This window comes from Prionailurus bengalensis, chromosome E3 (genome assembly GCF_016509475.1).
Source record: "Prionailurus bengalensis isolate Pbe53 chromosome E3, Fcat_Pben_1.1_paternal_pri, whole genome shotgun sequence".
Lineage (NCBI taxonomy): Eukaryota > Metazoa > Chordata > Mammalia > Carnivora > Felidae > Prionailurus > Prionailurus bengalensis.
This window is the reverse complement of record NC_057357.1, coordinates 17499601-17515286: the sequence shown is the minus strand read 5'-3', so window position 1 is coordinate 17515286 and position 15686 is coordinate 17499601.

Here is a 15686-nt window from a genome sequence, read left to right as displayed (position 1 = left end):
TCCTGTGAAAGCAGCTTTCTGCTATAGTACTAAATTGGGGGGAATATCTGCCCTCAAAACCTAATCTTATTTACCTCATATACCTTTGTATTGGGGCCTTTCCCCCCACCTGTATCCTGGGGTCCTTTGACCCCCCCCCTACTCAATCCTGGGAGCCTTTGCCTTCCCTACTCTATCCCTGTTTAAACTTGGGTGTGAGCATCCTATGGCTTTGTAATTCTTTATGCCTTGTTAACCCATCAGTGCAGGCTCAGGGAATTCCTAAGCTTATTCCCCACACAGAATCACCAGCTAAACTGCTCCTGAATTTCTGGCTCTCAGAAACTGTGTGAGACAATAAATATTGTCATTTTAAGCTGTTAAATTTGGGGATAATTTGTTATGCAGCAATAGATGACCAATATAGTAGCTGTAGTAACAGCAGTCACAAATGTGTGAAACTTCCCAAGACTCTGAGGTTCCTTCCATCTCTAAAATCCTGTGATTCTGTGATACCTGCTTCCCCAGGGAGGAGAATCTTTAGCCAGTTCAGGGAGTAGCCTGGCTAAGTTTCTTTGCTTTTAGTAAGAGTTAAATCAGTGGGGTTACTTCAGGCCAAACCACACTTACTGAGTGTGTAGAGGGGGAAGTATAACTTCTGTTTGGTTTTGGGAAATGTTGACAACTCTCTGTCTCTTATCACTGCCTACACAATCTCCCCCTTTATGAAAAGAAAGGATGTCAGACTTGCTGGAAGGGCAGTGTTTCTATCCCACTCCATATTCTGCCTCTTCACCCTCCAGGTAGAGAGGATCGAGTGTACAGCTGAGGGGTATAACAGGGAAGGCAGGAGAATCAAGGATTCCAGCATGGCAGGAACTCAGGGATTTGAAAGAATAGTAGTTTCCTAGGACTACATATATTACCATCTACTAGGTAATTACCAATATATGGTGTCTTAAAACAATAGAAATTTATTCTCTTGTAGTTCTGAAGGTTGGAGTTCTGAAATCAAGGTGTTGGCAGGGCTGTACTACTTCTGAAGGCTGTAGACGAGAATCATTCCTTGTCTTTTCCAGGTTCTGTTGGCTGTAATATTCCTCGGCTTCCTTGGTTTGTGGCCATATCACTCCCATCTCTGACTCTGTCTTCACATCTCCTCCTCTGTGTGTGTTGTCTCTTCTTTCTTTTATAAGGACAATTACCATTAAATGTGGGACCTACTGGGTAATCCAGGATGATTTCATCTCAAGACTCTTAATTTAATTACATATGCAAGGACCCCCTTTTCCAAATGAAGCAACATTCACAAGTTCCAGAAATTAAAACGTGGGCATATATTTGGGGGGGGGGAGGGGTCACCATTCAATCCACTGCTAGAAGCAAATGGACCTGTTTCAAATCCCAGCTCTAACACTTTGTAGTTGAGTGACCCTGAGCAAGTCACTCTCCCTTTCTGAGACTTGGTTTTCTAACCTGTGAAAGGGGGACAATTGTACCTATGGTGTGAGGAGGATGTAAGGAAAGCTTAACATAAGGGAAGTACTCAACAGGGTGGCCACTGGGAGGCAGTTGAAATAGTTCCCTCTCCTGAATTCTTCTAGAGCCTTGGCATTCTGTCCTACTCCTTTGTCTCTCATTCATTGTCCTTATTATTTCATGCCAAAGTCTTATCTTTTCAGTGAGTTTTCACCTCTAGAAGGCAGGGTCAGTTTGTATTTCATCTGTTACCTCTTTATATTCCCTACAATTATAATAATGGTGAGAGATATCATCACTGAGATCCTGTATGTGCTGGATACTTTATATAAATTATCTCATTTTCACAGTAAGTATTATATAAACCATTGTACATTATTTAAATTTCACTGAAGTTTAAATAAGTTAGCATACCCTATGTGTGACAGTGTCAGGGCAAAACTAAAGTAGTTTTGAGCAGTACATTAATTGATTACAAAACTGTTGACTAGGCTAGACTTATGAGGATGGCTCTGTTAATACTACCATATTGACTCACTGAAGGAGCTTCTGCTACAATCATGAAGTGAGGAATCAGGTGGCTGCATTTCAAGTATTAAGTTTAAAATCCACACAACAGTAACTAAGGTCACTTGTGTACAATTGTGCAGATTGTACCCTACCAAAAGATTCCTGGATGGAGGGTAAATGGAAATTGAAGTCAAGCCCATGTTCTACTCACCAGGCCATGTATCCTGATGTGGAACTGCCTCCTACTAGGGGGAAGGTGCTAGATTTTCTTTGCACAAATGCATTTTTGACTCCCTAAACAACATGCACTCAGTGTGTGTCTTCCTCGGGAGGCACCTTTTTCTTCATATGGTGTTATATAAGCTAGAGGAGACTTGGATTATAATCTAAGCTATAGCTATAGCTGCAGCTATAGCTGAAAACCAGGGATTAAGAGGCTGCTTCAGGGGTGCCTGGGTGGCTAAGTTGGTTAAGTGACTGACTTGATTTCAGCTCAGATCATGATCTCACAGTTGTGAGATCAAGCCCCCAGGACAGGCTTTGTGCTGACAGGGGGAACCTTCTTGGGATCCTCCCTCTCCCCTACTCCCTCCTTCTCCCCCACTCATAATCTCTATCTCTTTCTCAAAATAAACAAATAAACATTTTTTAAAAAGGTTGCTCCATTACCTCCAACCTGCCTCTTAACCCAAAAGGCAGGAGATTGGATACTGCAATATTGCTACAGAAGACTCCCATGCTTACTCTCCTCTACCTTACTAGTCATCAGAAAATAGCCAATAGTAGTAAGAAAATGGCTCCTGTTTCATTTCCCCCTTCTAAATCTCATGCAAGGACATCTAGATGGAAGAACCTAATGTGCAAAGGGATGCAGGAAATGTAGTATTTAGTTTTCCAACATTTACAGTCCAAAGAGGGTCATTAGAAGGTAAGAATAGAATCTGGGTGTCAAATGTCACCCAAAGTAGTGGGAAAGACAAGATTTTTTTTTCCATTTACATCCAAGTTAGTTAGCATATAGTGCAACAATGATTTCAGGGGTAGATTCCTTAAGGCCCCTTACCCATTTAGCCCACCCCCCCATAATTCCTCCAGTAACACTCTTTGTTCTCTGAAAAGTCTTTTCTGTTTTGTCCCCCTCCCTGTTTTTATATTATTTTTACTTCCCTTCCCTTGTGTTCATCTTTTTTATGTCTTAAAGTCTTCATACAAGTGAAGCCATATGATATTTGTCTTTCTCTGACTAATTTCGCTTAGCATAATACCCTCTAGTTCCATCCATGTAGTTGCAAATGGCAAGATTTCATTCTTTTTAATTGCCGAGTAATACCAAATTGTATATACATATACCACATCTTCTTTATCCATTCATCCATTGATGGACATTTGGACTCTTTCCATACTTTGGCTATTGTTGATAGTGCTGCTATAAACATTGGGGTGCATGTGCCCCCTTCAAAACAGCATACCTATCCTGTGGAAAAATACCCAGAAGTGGAATTCCTGGGTCATAGGGTAGTTCTATTTTTAATTTTTTGAGAAACCTCCTTACTGTTTTCCAGAGTGGCTGCACCAGTTTGCATTCCACCATAAATACAAAAGAGATCCTCTTTCTCCACATCTTTGCCAACATCTCTTGTTGCCTGAGTTGTTAATGTTAGCCATTTTGACAGGTGTGAGGTGGTATCTCATTGTGGTTTTGGCTTGTATTTCCCTGATGATGAGTGATGTTGAGCATTTTTTCATGTGTCAGTTGGCCATCTGGATGTCTTCTTTGGAAAAGTGTCTTCATGTCTTTTGCCCATTTCTTCACTGGATTATTTGTTTTTTGGGCATTGAGTTTGACAAGTTCTTTATAGATTTTGGACAGTAACCCTTTATCTGATATGTCATTTGCAAGTATCTTCCCCCATTCTGTCGGTTGCCTTTAGTTTTGCTGATTGTTTCCTTCGCTGTGCAGAAACCTTTTATTTTGATTATGTCCCAGTAGTTCATTTTTGCTTTTGTTTCCCTTGCCTCTGGAGACGTGTTGAGTGAGAAGTTGCTGTGGCCAGGGTCAAAGAGGTTTTGCCTGCTTTCTCCTCGAGGATATTGATGGCTTCCTGTCTTACATTTAGGTCTTTCATCCATTTTAAGTTTATTTTTGTGTGTGGTGTAAGAAAGTGGTCTGGATTCTTTCTTCTGCATGTCGCTGTCCAGTTTTCCCAGCACCACTTGCTGAAGAGACTTTCTTTATTCCACTGAATATTCTTTCCTGCTTTGTCAAAGATTAGTTGGCCATACGTTTGTGGGTCCATTTCTGGGTTCTCCATTCTGTTCCATTGATTTGAGTGTCTATTCTTATGCTAGTACCATACTGTCTTGATGATTACAACTTTGTAATACAGCTTGAAGTTCAGGATTGTGATGCCTCCTGCTTTGGCTTTCTTTTTCAAGATTGCTTTGGCTATTCAGGGTCTTTTCTTATTCCATACAAATTTTAGGGTTGTTTGTTATAGCTCTGTGAAGAATGCTGGTGTTATTTTTATAAGGATTGCATTGAATATGTAGATTTCTTTGGGTAGTATTGACATTTTAACAATATTTGTTCTTCCTATCCAGGAGCATGGAATCTTTTTCCATTTTTTTGTGTCTTCTTCAATTTCTTTAATAAGCTTTCTATAGTTTTCAGAGTATAGATTTTTCACCTCTTTGGTTAGATTTATTCCTAGGTATTTTATGTTTTTTTGTGCAATTGTAAATGGGATTGATTCCTTGATTTCTCTTTCTGTCGCTTCATTGTTGGTGTATAGGAATGCAACCGATTTCTGTGCATTGATTTTATATCCTGCAACCTTGCTGAATTCATGGATCAGTTCTAGCAGTTTTTTGGTGGAATTTTAGGGTTTTCCATATAGAATATCATGTAATCTGTGAAGAGTGAAAGTTTGATCTTCTCCTGGCTGATTTGGATGCCTTTTATTTCTTTGTGTTGTCTGATTGCTGAGGCTAAGACTTCCAATATTATGTTGGATCACAGTGGCGAGAGTGGACATCCCTGTCTTGTTCCTGACCTTAGGGGGAAAGCTCTCAGTTTTTCCCCATTGAGGATAATATTAGCTTTGGGTCATTCATATATGGCCTTTATGATCCCCAGGTATGATCCTTCTATCCCTACTTTCTTGAGGGTTATTATCAAGAAAGGATGCTGTATTTTGTTAAATGCTTTCTCTGCATCTATTCAGAGGATCATGTGGTTCTTGTCCTTTCTTTTATTGATGTAATGAATCACTTTAATTGTTTTGTGGATAATGAACCAGCCCTGAATCCCAGATATAAATCCCACTTGGTTATGGTGAATAATTTTTTTAATGTATTGTTGAATCAGGTTGGCTAATATCTTGTTGAGGATTTTTGCATCCATGTTCATCAGGTAAAATGGTCTATAGTTCTCCTTTTTAGTGGGGTCTTTGGTTTTGGAATCAAGGTAATGCTGGCTTCATAAAAAGAGTTTGGAAGTGTTCCTTGTATTACTATTTTTTGGAACAGCTTCAAGAGAATAGGTGTTAACTCTTCCTTAAATGTTTGGTATAATTCCCCTGGAAAACCATATGGCCCTGGACTCTTGTTTTCTGGGAGATTTTTGATTACTAATTCGATTTCTTTACTGGCTATGGGTCTGTTCAAATTTTCTATTTCTTCCTGTTTCAGTTTTGGTAGTGTATATGTTTCTAGGAATTTGTCCATTTCTTCCAGATTGCCCATTTTATTTGCATATAATTGCTCATAATATTCTCTTATTACTGTATTTCTGCTGTATTGGTTGTGATCTCTCCTCTTTCATTCTTGATTTTATTTATTTGGGTCCTTTCCTTTTTCTTTTTGATCAAACTGGCTAGTGGTTTATCAATTTTGTTAATTCTTTCAAAGAACCAGCTTCTGGTTTCACTGATCTGTTCTACTGTTTTTTGTTTGTTGGTTGGTTGATTGGTTGGTTTTGATAGCATTGATTTCTGTTCTAATCTTTATTACTTTCTGTATTCTGCTGGTTTGGGGTTATATTTGCTGTTCTTTTTCCAGCTCCTTAAGGTGTAAGGTTAGGTTGTGTATCTGAGATCTTTCTTCCGTCTTTAGGAAGGCCTAGATTGCTGTATACTTTCCTCTTATGACCGCCTATGTTGCGTCTTGGAGGTTTTGGGTTATGGTGTTATCATTTTCATTGGCCTTCATGTACTTTCTAATTTCCACTTTAACTTCTTGGGTAGCCCATTCGTTCTTTAATAGGATGTACTTTAGTCTCCAAGTATTTGTTACCTTTCCAAATTTTTTCTTGTGGTTGATTCCGAGTTTCATAGTGTTGTGGTCTGAAAATATGCACTCGATCTTTTTGTACTTATTTAGGGCTGATTTGTGACCCAGTATGTGGTCTATTCTGGAGAATGTTCCATGTGCACTGGAGAAGAATGTATATTCTGCTGCTTTAGGATGAAATGTTCTGAATATATCTGTTAAGTCCATCTGGTCCAGTGTGTCATTCAAAGCCATTGTTTCCTCATTGATTTTCAGATTAGATGATCTGTCCATTGCTGTGAGTGAAGTGTTGAAGTGCCCTACTATTATGGTATTATTATCAATGAGTTTCTTTATGTTTGTGATTCATTGATTTATATATTTGGGTACACCACATTTGGCGCATAAATGTTTACAATTGTTAGGTCTTCTTGGTGGATAGAATCCTTAATTATGATATAATGCCCTTTTTCACCTCTTGTTACAGTCTTTATTTTAAAGTCTAGATTGTCTGATATAAGTATGGCTACTCCGGCTTTCTTTTGTTGACCATTAGCATGATAGATGGTTCTCTATCCCCTTATTTTCAATCTGAGGATGTCTTTAGGTCTAAAGTGGGTGTCTTGTAAACAGCATATAGATGGATCTTGTTTTCTTATCCATTCTGTTACCCTATGTCTTTTGATTGGAGCATTGAGTCCATTGACATTTAGACTGAGTACTGAAAGATATGAATTTATTGCCATTATGTTACTTGTAGAGTTGGAGTTTCTGGTGGTGTTCTCTGGTCCTTTATAGTCTTTGTTGCTTTTGGTATGTATGTATGTTTGTATGTATGTATTTATGTACATATTTTTTCATCTTTTCTTCCCTCAGAGAGTCCCCCTTAAAATTTCTTGCAGGACTGGTTTAGTGGTCATGAACTCCTTTAATTTTTGTTTGTCTGGGAAACTTTTAATCTCTCCTTCTATTTTGAATGACAGCCTTGCTGGATAAAGAATTCTTGGCTACATATTTTTCTGATTCAGCACATTGAGTATATCTTGCCATTCCTTTCTGGCCTGCCAAGTTTCGGTGGATAGGTCTGCTGCAAACCTGATCTGTCTTCCCTTGTAGGTTACAGACTTTTTTCCCTTGCTGCTTTTTGATTCTTTCCTTGCCTGAATATTTTGTGAATTTGACTATCCTATGCCTTGTTGATGGTTGGTTTTTGTTGAATCTAATGGGAGTCCTCTGTGCTTCCTGGATTTTGATGTCTGTGTCTTCCCCCAGGTTAGGAAACTTTTCCGCTATGATTTGCTCACATAAGTCTTCTACCTCTGTTTCTCTCTCTTCTTCTTCTGGGACCCTATGATTCTGATATTGTTCCTTTTTAATGAGTCATTGATGTCTCTAATTCTTAAATCGTGCTCTTTTGCCTTAGTTTCTCTCTCTCTCTCTCTCTCTCTCTCTTTTTTTTTTTTTTTGGCTTCATTATTCTCCATAAGTGTGTCCTCTATATCACTGATTGTCTGCTCTGCCTTGCTGCTGTGGCATCCATTCAAGATTGCAGCTCAGTTATAACATTTTTTATTTCATTCTGACCAGATTTTACTTCTTTTATCTCCACAGAAGGGGATTCTAATCTATTTCCAACTCCAGCTAGTATTCTTATTATTGTGATTCTAAATTCTGTTCAGACATCTTGCTTGTATCTGTGTTAGTTACGTCCCTGGCTGTTGTTTCTTCCTTCTCTTTCTTTTGGGGTGAATTCCTTTGTTTCATCATTTCAAATGGAGAAAAGGAATTAATAAGATTAAAAAATTTTTAATTAAAATTAAAAAAAATTAACATTAAAAGATTAAAAACAACAAACACACAAAAAATCAAATAAATGATGCTATATCCTAGGTGTGTTTGGGTGGGTGTTGAAATGGGCTTGATAGATTAGAGAAAAAAATGGGAAAGAAAAGAAAGTAAATGATTTAAAAATTTGAAAAAATGAATACACTGAAATAGAATAAAATGAAATGATGGAAGTAAAATAGAATTTGAAAAAATTTACACAAAAGAAAAATACATAGTAGAAAAAAGTTAAAGAAAAATATTTTCAATAAAAATTGAAAAAAAAAACTGTTTCTCTTTCTGTATTCAAGAAAAAGAAAAGAAATGAAAAAGAGGAAAAGAAGATAATTGAATAGATGGACCAGCAAACAGACTGAAATACGATTGAAATTACTTCATTTTCCCAAGATGTCAAACTATGAAGTGCTTTATAGTCTGTAAGCCAAGCAGGTGGAGAGACTTGTGTTCCTGAAGAGCAAGTTTGGCCCATTTGGGCTGGGCTTAGCCTAATGGCTTTGTTCTCCACTAGATGGTGTTGCTTAGCTTACTGTGGTGGATTGTTGTGGCACTTGTAGGTGTGTATGCTCATGCTGGGAGTGGTGAAAATGGCGTCACCCAGCTACCCAGTCTCTAGTGTTGGAACTCTTCTCCCCGATCAGCAGTCACGCACCCATCCTTTGTCTTTGGCTTCCATCAGCTCCCTGCTTTTACACTGTCCGTGACCAAGCCCCAGGCAGCACCTCCCTCCTGAGTTTTACCTCAGATGTGGCTGTGTTTCCTGACCCCTTAGTTCTGAAGGACTTCAGCTTTGACCTGTTCTGACCCTCTGCAGGGGGGTCTCAGTGCACAATGGCTGGGTGCCGGCCACACTCAGGAACATTCATGGGACTGTGCTGCTGCTGATGCCCAGAGACTGTGACTGGATTTCAGTCACAGAAAAAGTTAATGTGACTATGTGGCAGCAGTGTTTCAGGGATTATGGCAAATCACAACATGCATCTGGAACCAGGCTTCACTCCCAATGACCTTGTTCCAGGAGCAGCAAATGTGGTTGTTCTCCCAGGTCCACTGGGGCCTTTATCTTTGGGGGATCCACACAGCCTCTACCAGATGTCCTCCTAGCAGAGGAACCACCTCTCCCCATGTGGCCCAAAGACCCCCAGACTTCACTCTGCTCCTGGGGATTCACTCTTCCCACCAGAGCACTGCCGGGTATCAAGCTGTGGAGTTTCAGACTCTGTACTCCCCCTATTTATAGAGTCTTAATGGAATTTAAACCCTCTCTTTTCTCCTTTCTCTCTTTTTAGTTCAGTCCCTGTGGCTGTTTCCACTTTTCCACTTTATTTCCAGCTGCTTTTGGGGGTAGGTGCTTTTCTTATATTCTCCCCCTACCCCATTTCTGTCCTCTCTCCACAAGCAAAAACACCTCCCTGCCCTCCACAGCTTCTCTCTCCCACAGTTCACCTTTCCGTGCCACATACCTGCTGAGTTCTGTGGTTCAGGTTGTGCAGATTGTTGTGTTAGTCCTCAAATCAGTTTTCTAGGTTTGCATGATGGGTTAGTGTTGATCTGGCTTTATTTCATGGATGTGAGACACAATGCTGCTCTGCCATCTTGGCTCCTCCTGGGAAAGCCAAGTTTAATGCAACTAAGAACACCTGCTTACAAGCATGCACCCTATATATAATAGAATCATTAACTCATTTCAGGATAGCTCTGGAAAAGGCCTTGAAGACCATTTAATCCTGTTGCTCATTTTGCAGATGAAGAAACTGAGGCCCAGATAGAGGAAGTGATGGGGGGTTGTTAAAAAAAAAGTGGCATAAAATGGTTGGCATGGATTGACTGAAAGAAGAATTTTCAGGAAACTTCTAGGTGTCCAAAGAGTTTCTGACTTTACAAAGATTGAATGTGTTGATTCTAATTCAGATCCAATGGGATGCTGGTCATTAATAGATGCAAGCATTTTGAACTGGGAGAAGATAAGAATAAAAAGGTCCATGTGATCCAATTCTAAGCTTTAGGATTTTTTGTTGTTGTTCTAATTTTAAGAGGGAAAATGTTGAAACAATAGAAAAATTACATATAGGAGAATAAGTACAATGATATTTTTACTTCCAAAAAAGAAAAATCTGCACAGGGTGCCGACAAAGCTCAAAATCTCCAGGTTGCAAACACTTTCACATCTGCTTATATGTGAGAATATAGTGACTTGTGCCTAATTACTTAGAAAATGTGATCAACTGCTGAACAGAGCAGCAGTGTCATGCACAACGAAGGTGATGGAAGTAGTTCTCTGTACTTTGCCCTTATGTCTCTCTGACTTGTTCTACACCTCCATGTCCTCACCCTTGCCAAGGTCTTCCTTCCAAACCATTCGGGGTTTTTAGCCTAGAAAATTGCTACCATCAAAATTAGGGTGGGATCTAGGGAGAATGTTACATTTGACAGACAGAAACATTTTACAAGGCATGTGAGTGGTCAATGAACTCCTAGTTCAACTAGGAGTATGGAAAACGACCTTGAAGATAGGCCCAATTATTTCTACCTCCTAATACTCATGCCTTCCTATAATCCCCTCTCCTTGAATGTGGACTGGATTTAGTAGACTTCCTTTTAGCAAATAGAATGTGGCAGAAATGATGGGATGTCACTTCCAAGATTAGGTTACAAACAGATTGGCTTCTGCTTGGGTGTCCTCTCTATCTTGGTTGCTTGGTCTCTGGAAGCCAGCTGCCATGTTGTAAGCTACCCTAAAGATTGACCCACATGTCAAAGAACTTATGTCTCTGGCTAATAGCTGTGAGAACCTGAGGCCTGTTGAGAACTTCAATAGTTATGAGAATGATCTTAGGAGTGGATACTCCTCCTGTCAAGGCTTGATATGACTGCAGTCCTGGCTGACACCTTGATGCCAAAGGCACCCAGTGAATCTGAGACAAAATTCTTGACCCACAGAAATGGAGATGATAAAGATTTGTTGTTTTAACTCTCTTAGGGAAATGATACAGGAGTCATTTACTGACTACTGTTGACTGTTTTCTGGTGGCCAGTAAGATAGAGACATGGGGATTTCCTATGGCAATGTTGTAGTGATAGATAATCAAAAAAGGAAGAAAATAATCTATTCATTTCTTATATGTAACTGAACCATGGTTTTCCTTCCATGTTAAGGCCTCACCAAGCTGAAGTTGGCAAGCTATCTGGAGTTGGACTAAACTGAGATTCTCAAAAGCATGTGGGCTCCTCTTGTGAAGCTAGCCTTTCCTATACATCTCCTACCCTTTCCCTTTGATACCCAGTCCCAGTCCCTATTTCCCACCGCCATCTTTCTGACATCACCAAGACCCTTAACTCTAGCCCCTTGTTCTGCCCAATAAGCATTAATAAAAAACTATGTGAAGAGTGGGTTCTGGGTTTCCAAACTCCAGCCCTCAGATTTCCACTGGGGGAATCCACTCTAGACTCTTGCAACTATTACACTGGCTCTGGGGCTCTCATTTCCAAGTATGCCCACATAGCTCAAGATGAAGTGAGTGGAAAGAGGGAATACAGAGTAATCCCACGTTAATATACTGCAACAAAAACTCAGGCGTGTTTTGGGAAACTGAATTGTTTGCAGAAAGGGTTTGCCCTTATCAGATCGAAATCTGTATGCAGTGTCATTATTTGAAATACTGATTTCCTTGTTTTCTTAAATGGAAAGCAAAAAACAGAAAGAAAACAGAAAAAACAAAGCCCTAGGGCCTTTCTGGTGAAGCCCATCTCCTCTGGGAAGCCTACCTGTCTTCTGGAGCTACTCCATCCTCTGTTTTCTTAAGGCCTGAATCAAGAAGACTGTGAGTTCTTTGAGGGAAGAGATGATAACTTATTCCTCAGACTGAAAAAGCCTTGAGAACTGAGACCACATCTACTTTGTTCACTGATGTATTCTCAGAACACAGCACAGAATCTAGCACTTGGCAAGCATTCAGTAAAGGATTATGAATGAATGAATGAATGAATGAATGAAGTTACTTAGTATAGTGTAAAATTTTTGATGATTCTAGGCCACAATTAAGGACATCAGTTTTCTTTCAACCTTTAATACAGTGGTATTTTTTCTGGTGTAGGTCTAAGCACTCAAACTAAGTACTTTGATTATTTTCCTAAAATTCTTTTTGAAAGAAAAAACTTACAGAAAAGTTGCAAATCTAGTACAAGGAACTTTTCCCCCTGAACCATTTGAGAATAAATTGATGCCTTGATGTATTATCATCTCTGAACACTTCAGCATGTATTTCTTATAAACAAAGCCATTCTCCTATATAACCACAATACAATAATCAAAATCAGGAAATTGCTATCAGGACCTCAGACACTGCTTGAGTTTTATCAGTTAACCCAAAATGTCCTTTACATCAAAAAGATCGATTTCAAAAGCATATATTGCATTTACTTGTCATGTCTCCTTAGTTTCCATTATTCTACAATAGCACTTCAGCCTTCTCTTGATGTTGATCATGTCAAAATTTTTTGTTATTGGAATGGCATTGCTCCAAGACTCTTCAGAACTAGGGAATATATTAACATATACGTGTGTATATACATGCATATACATTTATACCTATATTTATTTCTGTATCTATACGTTTGCTGAAAATCAAAGCCACTGATGCCTCCAGGTCCAACCTAGAACCAGAAAGGCTGCCTGAGTTTTCTCCCTTTCCCTATTTGTGTCTTCCTTTTCTGACACTAATATATGTAATTATTTGATCAATACCCAATTTAACCAGACTTCTGTCTCCCCTACCATTTCTTTCTCTTCCATGATGCCCTCCTAACCCTGTCAGGCTCTGACACCCAATGCTAGGCCACTGTCTCTTGTGGACACTCTCTTTACCCTGCCAGGGCTTACACACAGTACTGGCCCACTGTGTCTCACCCCACCCTCAGTAGGTGACTGTCTTTCTCTGCCCTTTAAAGGATTTAAGGCCCAATTTTTCAGGAAGGGCAGGGAAGGGAAGGGGGAGGCAGAAGGAGGAAGAGCAGATCTCTTTTGAAGAATTTTTCTTTTTCTTTTCTTTCCTCTTTTTCTTTTTGTGTGTCCTTTCATCTGACTAATTCTAACATTCTTTTCTTTTTCTAATTTGCTATTTCTAGTAAGTCACTGGGTTAGAAACCAGATTCACTAATTCATTCACTCACTCTTTCTTTGTACAATTTTTTTATACTGCATAAACTGAGAGGCCCTAGGTTCTGAGTGTGGTCTTTCCTGGGGGTTGACTGCTGGAGCTTGGAGACATAGACTTGGAGACATTTGAACTTCCAGAGGCCCCCTTTGCTTCACTCCTGGACTTCAGCTGGATTCTGCATAGGGGAGGTTGGCAGACCTGGGAGAGGTCACACATGGATGTGCTCTGTATCACTTAGGGAACACCTAGGATCTTAGAGTCTGTGGTTGGCTTAGAGAGCTGACACTGGTGGAGAGAGGTAGAAGAGTTGTGTGATTGGGACCCCTGAGGTCCAGAAGAGGAGAAATGTGGGATACTCTGGTGGCAGGTGTCCTGAGACACAGATGATAGAATTCAAATCCTGGCTTCTTCCAGTTGATCCTGGGGATAAACTGTGAGCCCTCTGGGTCCCTCTGGGTCAGAGCTTTGCTCAGAGATGGTAACAGGAGTAGGGGTTACTTCTCTTGCATAGCTCATGAAACTTCTCCATCCCCAAGTCCTTCACAGTCATGGCCCCAGATGGAGGCTCGGTCTCTCCCCTCCTCCCTTCCAACTCAGCACAACTGCAGCACAAGGGCTCAAGTAGATCTGAGTTCAGAGGAGGTGAGACACAGCATGTCCATGACCTGTAACAGTTTGTGGGGGAAGGTAGGCTCTAAGGGCATGTCCCAGGAATCAGATTCTTAAGCCATGAGCTCTTAGCCCTTAACCAGGAACTACTCAGACATTCCCAGAGATCTTCACACCACTGAGATAAAATCAGGCAGGAGTAAGGTGGAGATGGGAGTGTCCTAGAGAGGGAGCTGTCATATTCCTGTACTTCTTTGTCCCTTCTCCCTCTCCCACCCTCCATGAATAACTGGGATCAGGGAATCCCTGAGCCTCTCCCTTTGCAGGTCTTGGATCTGGCTAGCTACTCCCTCCAACTTTCTTCCAAATGATCCCCTAGTCTCTGCCCCTTCCCAAGGGTTCACCCACCCCCATGCCCTGAAGTTAACATCCCTAGCCACTTCAGTCCTGCAACTGGACTGGGGTATTTTCTGATCCTCCTTCCCCTCCACTCCTCTCCTCCAAACAGCAAATTGGAAATCTAGATTGTGGTGTGAAATCTCCTGATTTCAATGTTGGTTCAATTGTGTAAACACACACACACAGTGCTTATGCCAGAGATAGTAAACTTCACTGTGTGTTTTGAACTTCACTGTGTGTGTGTTCACACAACTGAGCTATGATAGTTTTATTCTTCTTGTTGTAAAAACCATTAAAAATAAAAACTAGAAAACTAAATTTTAAAAATTCCTGGGTAGAGATAAGTTGGTTGGGGTAGTAAGGGGACCCTGGGCCTGTCTCATGCTTCCAACACAGCTAGACCAACATCAAATCATTTCGAACACCTAGGAAATCAATGTGAGCATTAAGGTAACAATCTGCATATTTTGAGGGAGAGAATATAGCAGGTACATGGTGTGGAGAGGTGAACTGGGGGAGAGGAGAGCCATGGTGCCACAGAGGGGAGGGAGCCCTTTTCATGGAGAGGACAAAGATAGAAGGGGAGAGAGACCAGCACATTTGGTTCCTGCAAAAAAAGCACTCCCTCTGAAAGTAGCTAGAGACATAGAGAAAGAGTAAAAACAGGTGCAGGGACTGCACAAAAAAACTGGTCCCCTAAACAATTGATGGGCACAAAGGAGAGTTTCAACACGGCCAGGTTTTTTTTTTTAAGTTTATTTATTTTGGAGAGAGAGAGAGAGCAAGCACACAAGTCGGGGAGAGGCAGAGAAAGAGAGGGAGAGAGAAAGGGAGAGAGAGAAAGAGAATCCCAAGCAGGCTCCATGCTGTCAGCATGGACCCCAACATAGGGCTCCAACTCACAAGCCAAGAGATCATAACCTAAGCCAAATTTGACTACTTATCTGACTGAGCCACCCAGGTGCCCCAACTGCCATTTTTTTATAAGCAGTGAAGTTCTGAGTCTGAAGTTTATGAGCTCAGCACCTGGAGGTGCTCCAGTGAGGAAGCAGGACAAAACCCTTGGAGCTGGCAGCAGGGTCTGAGGATCCCCTGGGTTGCATGGGGAGAAGCAGTTTCCCTGCTTGGAGCGGGAAAAGCCCTCTCCGCAGGCAAGAAAGAAAAACAAGAAACAAAAAACAAAATAACAAAAAACAAAAAACAAACAAACAAAAACCACCATAGGTGTCACAAAATTACCCCGTTCACAGGTATAGGAACTCCTGCTGAGAGCAGCAAAACCTAGTGCCAGCTGTGTGTTGCTGTTTACCATAGACTCCAAGCCACTGCCACTATGCAGTCACTCGACCATTTTCTGGAACAAGCCAGTACTGGCCACAGCATGGCAAGACCCTCCCCCAAAGGATCAGCACAGGTCCCAGCCACGTGGTGTTCTGAGAAAAA